Raw genomic sequence first — 14,545 nt, 5'->3', positions numbered from 1 at the left:
CACAAAGTCTGATAGCAGGGCCTTATTTCCAGTCATGTGTCCTGAACATCCACTGTCCAGAACTAAAATATTTTTCCTGTTGCCCTGCAATCAAAAAGACCACTAATTATTAGTTTTAAGGACCCAGACTTGCTTGGATCCTTTGGCCTTTTTAGGTTTGTTAACATTTGCAGCGGATTTAACATCAGATTTTATGTTAACAGTTTTCTTATCAGAACTTATACTAGAAGGAACAACAGAAACTTTCTTTAAAGAAGGTTTTATTTGATAATAATCATAGTACAAACTATGATATTCCTTACAAGTATAAATGGAATGCCATAAACTACCACAATGAAAACAAGGATTTTGTGGTTTGTATCTAACAGACTGACTCTTAACTCCTGACTTTGTAGATAAGGAGTTAATATTCTTATTCTTCCTGCAAAAAGAAGCCAGATGGTTAGAACTTCCACAGTTATAACATGCTTTCCTAGGAGCATCAGGAACAGATTTATAGTTATTGCTTTTATTCACACCTTCCTTTCCATTCCTGTTTTTCCTAGGTGATTTTACCTTGTTTGCATTCTTAACATCTTTCAGCTTATGCTTAAGCTGCTTCTTTGTCATTAAGCCTATGTTAACTTCAGCTGTCTTTTCCTGTTTTAGTTTGTCAGAAGCTAATTCCTTTTTAACTTCTGATTTCTCAGTTTCGGATTTTTCAGTTACAAACTTAACAGGTTTTAACTTCGACTTTTGCTTATCAACAGGCTTAATTTCTTCAGTTCCTTTTTCATTATTTTCTTCATAACCTAAGCCCTCTTTCCAGTTTCCACTGCTCAGCAAATTTTGAGTTGTTTTGCCAGAGTTAGTCCAAGTTCTGATAATCTCTCTCTCCTTTTCTAACTCAGTTTTTAGAGATTCATTTATTTTTAGCACTTCATCCCTAACATAAAAAGCATCATCTCTATCCTTCTGAGTTTGATGAAACATGACTAACTCTTTTTCTAAGAAATTGTTTCTTTTCTTAAAAGCAAGATTTTCAGAAGTTAATCTTTCACATGTTAAAGTTTGATCTCTATAACTAACAAACATGGTTTTAAGATATCTTCTCAACTCATTAATATCATCAGTATGAAAAGCATAAGTAGTCTGAGGTACCTTTGTTTCAGCAGTTTCAGAACTGCTCTCAGAACTTGATTTTTCAGCATTTGCCATCAATGCATAGTTCTCCTCACTTTCAGAGTCTGAGGTGTCTGTCCAGCTTTTCTGCTTTGTGACAAGAGCTTTGCCTTTGTCATTCTTTGTCTTCTTGCACTCAGGAGATATGTGGCCTTTCTCACCACAATTATAACATTTAACATTAGCATAATCTCCTCTGTCAGACTTTCCTCCTTTTCCTTCAGATCTTCTGAAATTCTTCTTATCAGAACTTATGCCTTTCCTGGAAAACTTCTTTCCCTTCCTGAACTTCCTGTATGCAATCTTTGTGATTCCTTTCACCATAAGAGCACACAGATTCATCATCTCCTCATCAGCATCAGTTTCAGGCAAGCTTTCAGAATCTGAGTCATCATCACTCTCAGAACTTGATGACTCAGTATCAGATTTTATGATAAGAGCTTTACCCTTATCTTTCTTTGAGGAAGGTGGTTTGGGGGATTCCTCTTCAACCTTGAGAGCAACTGTCCTTGACTTTCCTCCTTTTCTCTTGCTTCTTTGTTCCATCTCAAGTTCATGAGTCTTGAGCATTCCATAGATTTCATCAAGAGTTGTTTCATCAAGATTGTAGTTGTCTCTTATTGTTGTTGCCTTCAAATCCCAACATTCAGGAAGAGCTAACAGGAATTTGAGGTTTGTATCTTCAAGATCATACTCCTTATTAACCAATGACAAGTCATTCAAGAGTTTGACAAATCTTTCATACACATCAGTCAATGACTCATTAGTCCTAGAGTCAAAGTGTTCATACTCTTGAGTGAGTATTGTCTTCCTGTTCTTCTTAACTGTTTCAGTTCCTTGACACCTTGTCTCCAGTGCATCCCATATCTCCTTAGCAGTCTTGCAGTTGATTACCCTGTTTGACATTACATTATCAATGGCACTATGCAATAAGTGACGTACCTTGGCATCCTTAGCAATAGATGCTATATCTTCAGCAGTGTAATCATTCTTTTCCTTTGGTACGGTCATTGCTGCTTCACCTGGAACTACAACAGCGAGCTTGGTAGGTTTGTGAGGCCCTTCCCTGATTCTATCAAGGTATTCTGGATCTGTTGCTTCCAGAAACATGGTCATCCTTACCTTCCATATGGGATATTCAGATGGTCTCAATATGGGAACTCTGATAGTCTCATATCGACTCTGAATTGATGTCTTTGATGATTCCTCAGTTTTGGTAGGCTTAGTTGGAGTTTCTGTGTCAGACATGACTGTGTTTGGATCTTTAACTGTATGTGTGTTAACAGATAGCTCTGATACCACTTGTTAGGTCACACTTTCACTGTAGAGGGGGTGAATACAGTGTTTATCACAATCAAATCAAACTTCAATAACTTATGTAACAGAAAACAAACTTTATTTAAACAATAAACTCTGTTACAATCTGGAACTGTTATCTCTCAGTGATGAACAAAATATCACGAGAGCTGCTAGAGTTATACTAAATAATATTCTCGATAATGATAACACATATAGTGTAAACTCTATTTCTGTGTTTATATACTACACAGTTACAAGATATTCGCTAATTGATATGGAATATAATTCTGCTTCCTAAAATATATCAATCAGATATCTTCTATTCCAAGTATTCCATTCTTCACGGAATTCCTTCTTCATGCATATCTCTTCTTATGTTTATCTTGATCTTCTTAACTTTAATCAGCTACTGTCCTTATCTGATCGTCCTTCAGCACTTAAGTTCTGATATCTATCTCCTGATAACATAAGTACTGATATCCCTTAAGTTCTGACTTCCAGTATAAGTACTGATCAGTTAAGTACTGATTTGTTCTGTTCAAATAAGATCTGAAATCTAAACATAAAACATATTAGCCATGACATTATCAAATATATCTAACAGAGGTCTCTGACCACGGACACCGCCTTTTCTATAGATATGCTACAGGAAGGAGTTCTTCAATAAGGTACCTGCATCAAATAGGTTATTAATAAATATAGGACATTCTAAGAACCCTTCCAAGCAACCATATTGAAGTTCTCATCAAGACATCCTACTCACTTATGGCGCGCCCTAAGATTTATCATTGGTGGGCATTTTCCAGAGATTTTCTCACTTCCCTATCAAGTCACTGGGCACGCCTCCTCTCCATGATGAGGGCGCGCCCCCTTATACATGGGGCCTACAGACAACAACTTCTTCATCAGCCATGAAAATAAAGGGCGCGTCCTTCCTACACACCAGGCACGCCTATTTTCCTTCCATAAGGAAAATAACCTTATCTGTTCCATAATTTTTGGTATTTCTTCCTTAATTTTGACTATTTTATCAATCTCAATATGAATATTGTTTATACCAATTTTTGGGCATAACAAAGAACACCATGAGAAGCAAGAAAGGAGGTAAAATCATGATTAGTAAACTCCGTGCCATTATCAGATCTCAATATTTTGACAGAGGTGTTGAATTGGTTAGTAACATATGCCATAAAAATTTTAAGCAGACTAGGCACTTAGGATTTATGAGCAAATATAAATACCCATGTGGCTCTAGAGAAGTCATCAACAACAGTCAAAAAATAAGAACACTTACTATGAGTGACTTGTTTATAAGGTCCCCATACATCGACATGTATAATATCAAAAATGTGATTACTATAAGAATCACGAACAAAGGCCCAAACTGTCACAATACTAGTAAACAATGCCCAAATTGTCACTTCTGAGTAGGAATGTGACGACTGAGAATTTTATGATATAATTAAGTCAATAAAGTATGCTTTATGTGATGTGATTATAATTATGTGTGATTAACTGTTGATTAAATTGTCTTTACTGTATATTAGAATATAGGAGCGTAGGTAAAAGCGTTCCAATTTAAAGAGTCAGCTTAGGAGTTAAGCTGTATTGTCGGGCCGTTAGGTAGAACGGAACCCGTCCTAATAAGGATTTAAAGAATATAAAATGTGGAAAATGTGTGATTGAGTGAAATAAATTTTTAAATAAAGTATTTCGTCCTAAGTGACGTGTCGGTCGATAATATTAATGAGAAGCGTAATCGAAACGCTGAGCGTCGGGCCGTCAGGTTGAACGTGACCCGGTACGCGTAGAAAATGATAAAGATTAAGGAAGGAAAAATTCTCTGATCAGACCTGAGTTTTTATGTGTTCGTATATGTGTGATTGCTGGTTTGTGTGCATGACTATGTGCCCTGTGACATTTTTATGAATTTAAAGGAATTATTTGATTTAAATAAAGGTTTATTTAACCTTCACGCATTTTTATAAAATTATCTGAGTAAGATAAAAATGTGGGATTTATTCTGTTATTATCATAATAGTCTAGAGACTTTTTAAAAATGGTGGACAGATTTATTTGTTGGTCGTTATATTTTAAATTGATTTTTATGTGCTAAAATGCTATTACTAGCACGAACTTGCGAAAATCATATAAAATCAACCGTTCGCACAAAATTTTATTATGAGTAATGGTTGAAAAGCTAATTTCGAGATCTACGTATTAAAATTGTCATTTGCAATAATTTTCGACTTTCCGAGATAGATATATTTTATATTTGATTTATATTGTATTTGAGTAAAAAGAAAGGATCAAATAAGCATAAAAGGGAATTAGTAAAGTACTAAATTGCCCTTGTCCCAGATTGTTTATAAACTCCTCCCCCCCTTTTTCTTTTCTTTTTCCCGTGCACCACATCCTCTCTTCTCTCTTTCTTTTTTTCACTCTCTCTCGGCTACTCTCTCTCTCTCGGCTCTCCTTTTTCTCTCTTGGTATACTACTTGTTTCTTTGATAAATCTCACCAATCCTTCTCAAAAATCTCTTGTTAAACACATATAAGTAGTTATTAGAGTTTGCATGTGTGTATATCCCCTTGCATGCAAAGCTCGATGTGTGTGTTTGTGTGTGTTTACCCGAGAGCTTCTCGATTCTTGGTGTTATTGTTGAAATCGTCTTGTTTAAGCATGATTCTTTGCAAATGATTGGTATATAAGATTTGCATGTTAGTTGTTTTGAGTAATTAATGAAAAAACGGAGGTTTCGTGGTTGGACACCCTCGAATGAGGGCACCACCGTGAGGCCACCGCCACCGGTGATGAACTCCGGTGAACCGGTGGTGAGTAATGATGTAACCACTGAACTCTACTACATCAAACTTGTTCTTTTAATTATTGCATGTATTAATTTTGAAATCGCGAATGGTTTTGGTTTTTGGAAGTTATTGATTTGATTTTTGTTAACTAAAGTGATTATGGGTTGATATTAGGATGATTTATGATTTAAGGATTCAGAAAAACATTTGCATGTGTTGCTTCTTGAAAACCCGAATGGGATCTTGGTTTTTAGAAGGTCATAAATGATTTTAGCAATGGATATGACTTTTTGATGTTCATTCTTGGAAATTAGTGATTAATTAGAGAATTTGGATGATAAATTACTTAATGTTTGCATGCATGTATCAATAAGGGTTATGTTTCTTTTGTGATTTAAGTATGTTAGTTGATAACAATGAATTTTTATGATATTTGGACTTGTATGTTTGATTGGATGCTTGAGAAATCAAATTTGGGATTGCATGGTGAAGGTTTTGGTTCGACCTTGTGCTAATAAAAAGGAAAAATTGATTTTTGTGACTTGATTTTGGTATAATTTAAGTTTAACTAGGAAGAAATGAGATTGCATGCTGATTTAAAAGAGGAATTGATGACTCATGTCTTGGTTTGATTGTGATTGTGATTAAGGACGAATGGTTTATAGTACTTAAAAGGGTCAAATTCTAATTTAAGTGCTTAATTTGATCATAGAGATTAATTAAGGATTGTAAGTGAGATTTTTGCTTAATTTGCTATATTTGGTTCGAATTAAAGTATAAAAAGAAAGGGGATGATTGATTTATGGTTGTCTTGTTGGCTTAAGGATGACTTTAGGGTCGATATTGCAAGTTTTGCCATTTGTTTATTCATATAAGAATTTCTAGTAAAAAGAGCTATGTGTACTAATATAAAGTACGATTTGACTTCGAAATGAGATAAAGATGTTTATAAGTCGATGGTCGAGTATATAAAAGTGTAAAGGTTAAGAATATAGTATATGACGTGTGATGTGCTATGTGCTTATGTGTATAAGCTATATTCGTATATTCGAGTCACGAGTATAATCGATCTATCGTATTGAGTGATCGTTCCGGGAACGAGAGTTGATGACTGATTAAGATCTTGGTTTTTATTGTAGATTCGGAGAATGAGGGCATTCAGGCTAGGAAAGGAAAGGGTAAACTAGGTGGCAGTAGTTCAACTTTCAGGAAAGCAAATTCAGGCAAGTAACTCTCATTACTTGTGAAAATAGTTATAGAGAGGTTATTGTTCATACCATGTAGAGTATGGATCAGTTAATGATTTGAGATATCCCGTTTTGATCTTGATAAACTGTTATTTATAAGCTTACTGATTCAACCTGTTGGTAACCTGTCTTTTCTGTTCAAGTTATTTGTTAAGCCATGAACTGTTATAAACCTTATAACTACCTTTGCTAACCCCTTTGTAATGATACATTATTTCTTGAGCACCATAAATTTCCTATTGATCCCTGAAACAGATATTGATCCTTCTAATTTAAGTACCCTTTTACCCTTGATTCAAAATCCTTAAGAGTTGTTCCTTCCTGATCCTTAAATCACTCCCTAAGCTTTGTTTTCTTGAAATTTTGACTTAAGAATGAGTTTCGACTCGAAAGAGTCCGAATGATTTCATATTCCTGGTAATGATAAAATGAATTCAAAAAATCTATTTTCCAACTCAAGGTTTTCCAAACGAATTCCTGATGCATTGGATTGGGACGTAAGAGGCTAGTGTGACTAGTCCAGTCATGGTAAGAGGCTAGCGGGGCTAGTCCAACTTAAGACTGAAATTATGTCGATTGGTACCTTAAAGACCGGATAGAGGTCGGTACGGGATGATCACCCGTATTATAATGAAATGGAAAGATAAAGTGATCCAATCAAGGGTTCTAATTGATTATTTAAAAGGAAACTAAAAATTTCTGTTCAGTAAATTGATTCTTGAAAATGAAAATGGTTTATATTGTTTTGAAAAGAGTTGATTGTGTTAATGTGAAGCTTAATGCTCGAGAACCCTGATTTTAATCTGTTGATCTTATAATTGATTCCATATAGTGAAATATTGTTGTTTTCCTCTTTCTGAAAGATCTGTTCTGATCCTTTAATGATTCGTGATGAATGTCGGCTTTCATCCTGCGTTGAGCCTTGTTCTTTGAAAGGCCCACATTTTTCTTGATAACCTTTCCTTAACCCCAAAAGTTGGAAATCTGCCACCCAGAATAAATAAAGTAGAATGCCCTGAGTTCGGTAAAGTATATTTTGGATTTGATATCGTAGAACTGCTTTATAGTTACTTGCTGAGTTTTATACTCATATGTTTTGTTTTAATCTAACCATGGCAGTTAAGCAAGAATATGGCCAGGCTTAGATGCACTGCTCGTAAGAGCGTACCTGGTGGTCCCTATAATGTTGAGGGTTTCCGGTTTCCAGAGCAAGTAGTGGTATTTCTGAATGAGCAAGCGCTTATAAGGAAATCTGTAAAGATACAATGGGTTATCTGTCGGTTCCCAGCTGGAATCGATTATATTTATTTAATAATATTTTGGGGCTGTAAGTTATATTTTATGATTGGTAGTTGTAATCTTGCCTCATACTTTATCCTATTTGATCCTATTAGTAGTTAATCGGGGTTTATGCATATTTAATTATTAGAATAAAGGTGTGTGGGTCCTCATTTCCTAACCCCAAGATTGAGGGCGTCTCAAGTTGGTATCAGAGCTACAGGATCTAGTCCCTGAGACAAGTTAGGAATAAAAGGGGTATTTTGGGTATATTTATATCGCGAGAAAGTTCGGCTCATATAGAGTTGAGTTAGACTATTAGGTATAGTCTAAGGAAAGTGTATATCTGTTAAAGTGGAAACTAGAGTTAGGGTGTGAGTTAGCTGGAAGCTTTATTTAACCCTAACATTGTTTCTTGGTTGTTGTTTTATGTTTTCTCTCAGGATCCCAGTAGTGGTAGTGACTCAGATTCAAAGATTAGTTTGACTGGTACCCCAGTGGACCCCATTCCACCCTCTCCAAAGGAGCCTGTGTATGTTAGTTCAGATCCAGAGGAGGACCCTTCAGAGAGTAGTGAGATCCCTATGCATATTTCACCCTTGAGGCCAGATTCAGAGACCCCTGCTCCTGAGCCTGAGTCTGAGATGCCTAAGACCGTATCTGTCAGTGTTGGTGGCAAGTTAGCCCAGGACCGAGACTTTGTTTACTCCCGTATTCCTGAGTTGGGAGCTTTGGTGGATAGGCTAGCCCGAGAGTCTAGGCAGAGTGCTTCAGTTATGGATGATGAGTGGCGAGTTCGGGTGAAAATGGTGGAGCAGGTTGCCAGGAGGAGATTGGATGAGGGGCCATCCACTAGTGATGCTGATGCTGAGGCCCGGAGGCTACATAAGATCATTCGCTGGATGTTGGTTGTGTTGAGAGAGATTCTGGATGATTAGACGGGACTGTTAGTTGCACCCGTAGATTGTTGTTTTTTCAGCGCCGGTAGGCTTTGGGATACTTGGTCAGATGCCGGGATCCCTTTTTCATTAACTTGTTATATTTCAGAACTATGTTATAGTAGTAGTTGTTAGAAGTTAGGGGTATGTAGGGGGATATTTTCCAGTTTTTCCTCTGTTTAACCCTGCTATATTATTGTACCTTATTTCAGAACTTGTGATGGCCAGACTTTTCTTTATGTACCCTTTGTTTAAATAAATCCATTGTCTTGTTTTCCATTGTGCACCCTAGATATCTCATAAACTGTTCTCAATATCATGTTTCCATACAACCATGTTTAAAATTCGTAATACCCTATTCTGTGCCATGATAAAACAACACTGATATGAGAATTATGTAGTAATAGGATTGCATGTGCAAAAATTGGGTAAAGCTTAAAACCCGCAAGGGAGATTTTATAAAAAATGTTGTTATATATGCAATGTTATCATATTGCTAAATAATTGCTCAATCAGGTTTGTAAGAAATGGCCAACTCACCAGATCACCAAGAAGAAGAAATTCCAACCCAAGACCCAGAAGTAAACCCAGAAACCACCATGATGAGCAGACTTGCTCAGCTTTTGCAACAACCTGTGGCCCCTAAATTTGGAAACTTCAAACACTTTCAATCTGTTCATCCCCCATAGTTCTTAGGTTTTCCAGACCCGATCAAAGCACAGTCGTGGTTGAGAGAAATGGAAAAAACTTTTGAGTTAGCAGAAGTTAAGGACGACAAGAAAGCTCAGTATGCAAGTTATTACCTTAAAGATGAAGCAAGTTTCTGGTGGGAGTCTTCGAAGGCCTTGTTGGAAGGTAAAGTCTTAACATGGGAGAAGTTCACTGAGATGATTCTGGAGAAGTATTTGCCGAGCTATATGCAAGATCAATTGGAAATGAAATTTTTGGACCTTAGACAAGAGGATATGTCAGTAGCGGAGTATGATGTGATGTTCTCGTAGTTGTCTAGATTCGTACCTGAATATATGAATACGGAGGCAAAGAAGACTAAGAGGTTCCAACAGGGACTTAAGCCGTGGATTAGGAGTCAAGTAGCATTGTTGAAGATAAAAAATTATGCTGCCTTGGTTCAAAAGGCAATGATAGTGGAAGGTGAGCGTGAAGCTGCGAGGAGAAAAAATGAAGGAAGAAAAAGGAAATTCGAAAGCTCGGAGCAAGAGCAAGGGGGTTAAAAGTTTAGAGGAAAGTTTGGAAAGAATGGTGGAGGTCAGAACCAAAAGTTTCAGAAGTTTAAGCCCGGTAATGGAGCTCAGAAGAACCGTTTCCAGAAAGCTGGACAACCGGGGAAGGATAACAGACCTCAGATTCAGGAATGCAAGAATTGTGGAAAGAGACACCCGGGAAGGGGTAATAAGTTGGATGTGACGTGTTTTAAATGCAACCAGAAGGGGCATTACTCTTCAGAATGCCCAAGTGGAGCGAGGAAGCCTGATTTGGCTTGTTACAAGTGTGGTAAAGTGGGCCATATGGACAGGAATTGCAAGGAGCCTGTTCAGAAGGCCAATGTTCTTAGGATTGCTGGACCGCCGTCTCTCCTAGCACCATCAGCTCAACCCAGAGCTAGAACCTTTAATATGACAATGAAAGATGTGGTGCAAGATGTGGACGTGGTAGCATGTATGCTTGTAATTAAATCAGTAGAAGTAAAAGTATTGATGGATTTTGGAGCAACTAGATCTTTTATTTCTGAAAGTATTCTTGATAAGTTAAATTGTGTTGCGTACCCTCTGGAACCTAGTTTGATTATAGAGGTAGCAAATCAAGAGAAAGTTATTGCTAGCAAAGTTTGTCCCGATTGTGATGTGGCTAAAGAAGGTCGGCACTTTTTTGCTGACTTAATTCCCTTTAAGTTAGGAGAATTTGAGGTTATACTAGGAATGGATTGGTTGTCAAACCATGAAGCGCAAATAGAATGTAAAAGTAAGAAGGTGAAGTTAAGAACCAAGGATGGTGAAGAAGTGGTATTCAAAGGAAAGAGGCAAGAGAAGAAATTCCTAACGGCAATTGAGACGAGAAGATTAATACGTCAAGGATGCGAAGTATATTTGGCTCATGTCATGGATGTGGAGAAAGAATCTGTAAGGATCGAGGATATTCCGATAGTATGAGATTTTCCAGATGTATTTCCTGACGAATTGCCTGGACTACCTCCAGACAAAGAGATCGAGTTTACGATTGATTTGGCTCCTGTAACGGAACCAGTATCGAAAGCTCCCTATCGCATAGCGCTAGTCGAGATGAAGGAATTGGCAGCTCAGTTGCAAGAATTGTTGGACAAAGGAGTAATCCAACCGAGTGTATCCCCGTGGGGCGCATCGATGTTATTTGTAAAGAAAAAGGATGGAAGTATGAGGTTGTGCATTGATTATAGCGAATTGAATAAATTCATGATTAAGAATAAATACCCTCTACCGCGGATCGATGACTTATTTGATCAGCTAAAAGGAGCTTCGTGTTTCTCCAAGATTGATTTAAGATCTGGGTATCATCAATTAAAGATTAAAGCGGAAGATATACCCAAGACTACGTTTCGAACGAGATATGGGCACTATGAGTTTTTGGTAATGGCATTTGGCTTGACGAATGCGCCAGCCGTATTTATGGATCTTATAAATAGAGTGTTCAAGCAATATTTGGATAAGTTCGTTATTGTATTTATTGATGATATACTAATTTACTCCAAGACGGAAGAAGATCATAAGGAGCATTTGAGAATTTCTTTGGAAACTCTGAGGAAAGAAAAGCTGTACGCTAAGTTTTCGAAGTGTGAATTTTGGCTAAAAGAAGTGCAATTTCTTGGACATGTAGTTAATAAAAAAGGAATCAAAGTGGACCCAGCCAAGATAGAAGCTGTAATGAATTGGGAAAGACCCAAGACTCCTACGGAAGTCAGAAGTTTTCTGGGATTAGCCGGATATTATAGGAGATTTGTGCAAGATTTCTCTAAGATTGTCGTTCCGTTAACGAAGTTGACAAGAAAGAACGAGAAATTTATATGGACGGAAAAGTGCGAGGAAAGTTTTTAAGAGTTAAAGAAAAGGTTGGTAACCGCCCCAGTGTTGGTATTACCATATGAAAAAGGGGAATTTGTGATATTCAGTGATGTTTCGTATAAAGGACTTGGATGTGTGTTAATGCAACACGGGAAGGTAATAGCATATGCGTCAAGGCAACTCAAACCGCACGAGTAAAAGTATCCAACGCATGATTTGGAATTGGCAGCAATTGTGTTTGCCCTTAAGATTTGGAGGCATTATTTATACGGGGAAAAGTGCGAGATTTATACAGATCATAAGAGTTTAAAGTATATCTTTACCCATAAGGAATTGAATATGAGACAAAGAAGGTGGTTGGAATTGATCAAAGATTATGATTGTGCGATAAACTATCATCCTGGAAAGGCAAATGTGGTAGCAGATGCTCTAAGTCGCAAGGAAAGGTTGAATATGTTGATGTCATCGGAAGAGTTGATCAAGGATTTTGAAAAGATAAAAATAGAGGTGCAGACTCCAGAATTTGGAGGTGAAGCTATATATGCAATGTCATTTCAACCCGAAATTTTGGAAAAGATTCGATGCTGTCAAGAGCAAGTGATGAATCGCGAAAAGGATAAGTTGACAGGAGAAGAAATTAAAGCTCAAAAGGATGGAAAAGGAATGTACCGTGTTAACTCACGTATTTGGATACCTAATGTTGAGGAACTAAAGCACGAGATTTTGCAAGAAGTGCATAACTCGAGATTTTCAATTCACCCTGGAAGTACGAAAATGTACCAGGATTTAAAAGAGAGTTATTGGTGGCCAAATATGAAAAAGGAAATTGCGGAATGGATAAGTAAGTCTTATACGTGTCAAAGAGTCAAAGCGGAATATCAAAGGCCAAGCGGATTGCTTTAGCCACTGGATATACCAGAATGGAAATGGGAGCATATAGCGATGGATTTCATGGTAGGATTACATAAAACCAAGTCTAATCATGATGCGATTTGGGTGGTAATCGATCGGTTGACAAAGTCAGCACATTTCTTGCTAATAAATGAAAGATTTTCGTTGGAAAAGTTGGTCAAAATTTATTTGGATGAGATTGTGATGCGTCACGGAGTCCCTGTATCTATCGTGTCTGATAGAGATCCAAGGTTTAACTCGAGATTTTGGCGACAATTCCATGATCATTTGGGAACTAAGTTGAAATGAGTACGGCATACCATCCGCAGACAGACGAACAAAGTGAAAGGATAATTCAGACAATTGAAGATATGTTGCGAACCTGTGTAATAGATTTCAAAGGAAATTGGGACGATCATTTGCCATTGATTGAGTTTTCATACAATAACAGTTATCACGCGAGTATTGGCATGCCGCCTTATGAAGCGTTGTATGGAAGAAAATGTAGGTCCCCTACATATTGGGACGAGGTTGGTGAGCGCAAATTAATTGGCCCAGAGCTAGTTCAACAAACGAAGGAAAAGGTAGAAATAATACGAAAGAGATTAATTGCAGCTCAAGATCGACAAGCAAAGTACGTAAATTAAGAACGAAAAGATGTGCAATTCGAATCTGGAGACAAAGTCTTATTAAAGATATATCCTTGGAAGAGTTTAGCCCGATTCGGAAAGAAAGGGAAGTTGAATCCTAGGTATATTGGACCATTTGAAGTATTGCGACGAGTTGGGAAGGTGGCATATGAGTTGGCGCTACCTCCGCAAATGCAACATCTGCACAATGTATTTCATGTATCTTTTCTGAAGAAGTATAATATTGATGTGAGCCATGTGATCGAGCTGGAACCAGTGGAAATCCAACAAGATTTGTCTTATGTGGAACAACCAGTTCAAATTTTGGACCGAAAAGAGAGGACGTTTAGAAATAAAGTTGTACCTCTAGTTAGAGTGTTATGGGGAAATCCATTAGTTGAGGAATCGACTTGGAAATTAGAAAGCGAAATGAAAGAAAAGTATCCCCATCTATTTGCTTAGATTAGATTCTGGGGACAGAATCCTTTTAAGGAGGGTAGATTGTGACGACTGAGAATTTTGCGACGTAATTAAGTCAATAAAGTATGCTTTATGTGATGTGATTATAATTATGTGTGATTAAGTGTTGATTAAATTGTCTTTACTGTATATTAGAATATAGGAGCGTAAGTAAAAGCGTTCCAATTTAAAGAGTCAGCTTAGGAGTTAAGTTGTGTTATCGGGCCGTCAGGTAGAACGGAACCCGTCCTAATAAGGATTTAAAGAATATAAAATGTGGAAAATGTGTGATTGAGTGAAATAAATGTTTAAATAAAGTATTTCGTCCTAAGTGACGTGTCCCCCCTTTTTCTTTTCTTTTTCCCGTGCACCCCATTCTCTCTTCTCTCTTTCTTTTTTTCACTCTCTCTCGGCTACTCTATCTCTCTCTCTCAGCTCTCCTTTTTCTCTCTTGGTATACTACTTGTTTCTTTGATAAATCTCACCAATCCTTCTCAAAAATCTCTTGTTAAACACATATAAGTAGTTATTAGAGTTTGCATGTGTGTATATCCCCTTGCATGCAAAGCTCGATGTGTGTGTTTGTGTGTGTTTACCCGAGAGCTTCTCGATTCTTGGTGTTATTGTTGAAATCGTCTTGTTTAAGAATGATTCTTTATAAATGATTGGTATATAAGATGTGCATGTTAGTTGTTTTGAGTAATTAATGGAAAAACGGAGGTTTCGTGGTTGGACGCCCTCGAATGAGGGAACCACCGTGAGGCCACTGCCACCGGTGAT

Source organism: Apium graveolens, chromosome 7 (assembly GCF_009905375.1).
Source record: "Apium graveolens cultivar Ventura chromosome 7, ASM990537v1, whole genome shotgun sequence".
NCBI classification, from domain to species: domain Eukaryota; kingdom Viridiplantae; phylum Streptophyta; class Magnoliopsida; order Apiales; family Apiaceae; genus Apium; species Apium graveolens.
This window is presented reverse-complemented; position numbering follows the sequence as displayed.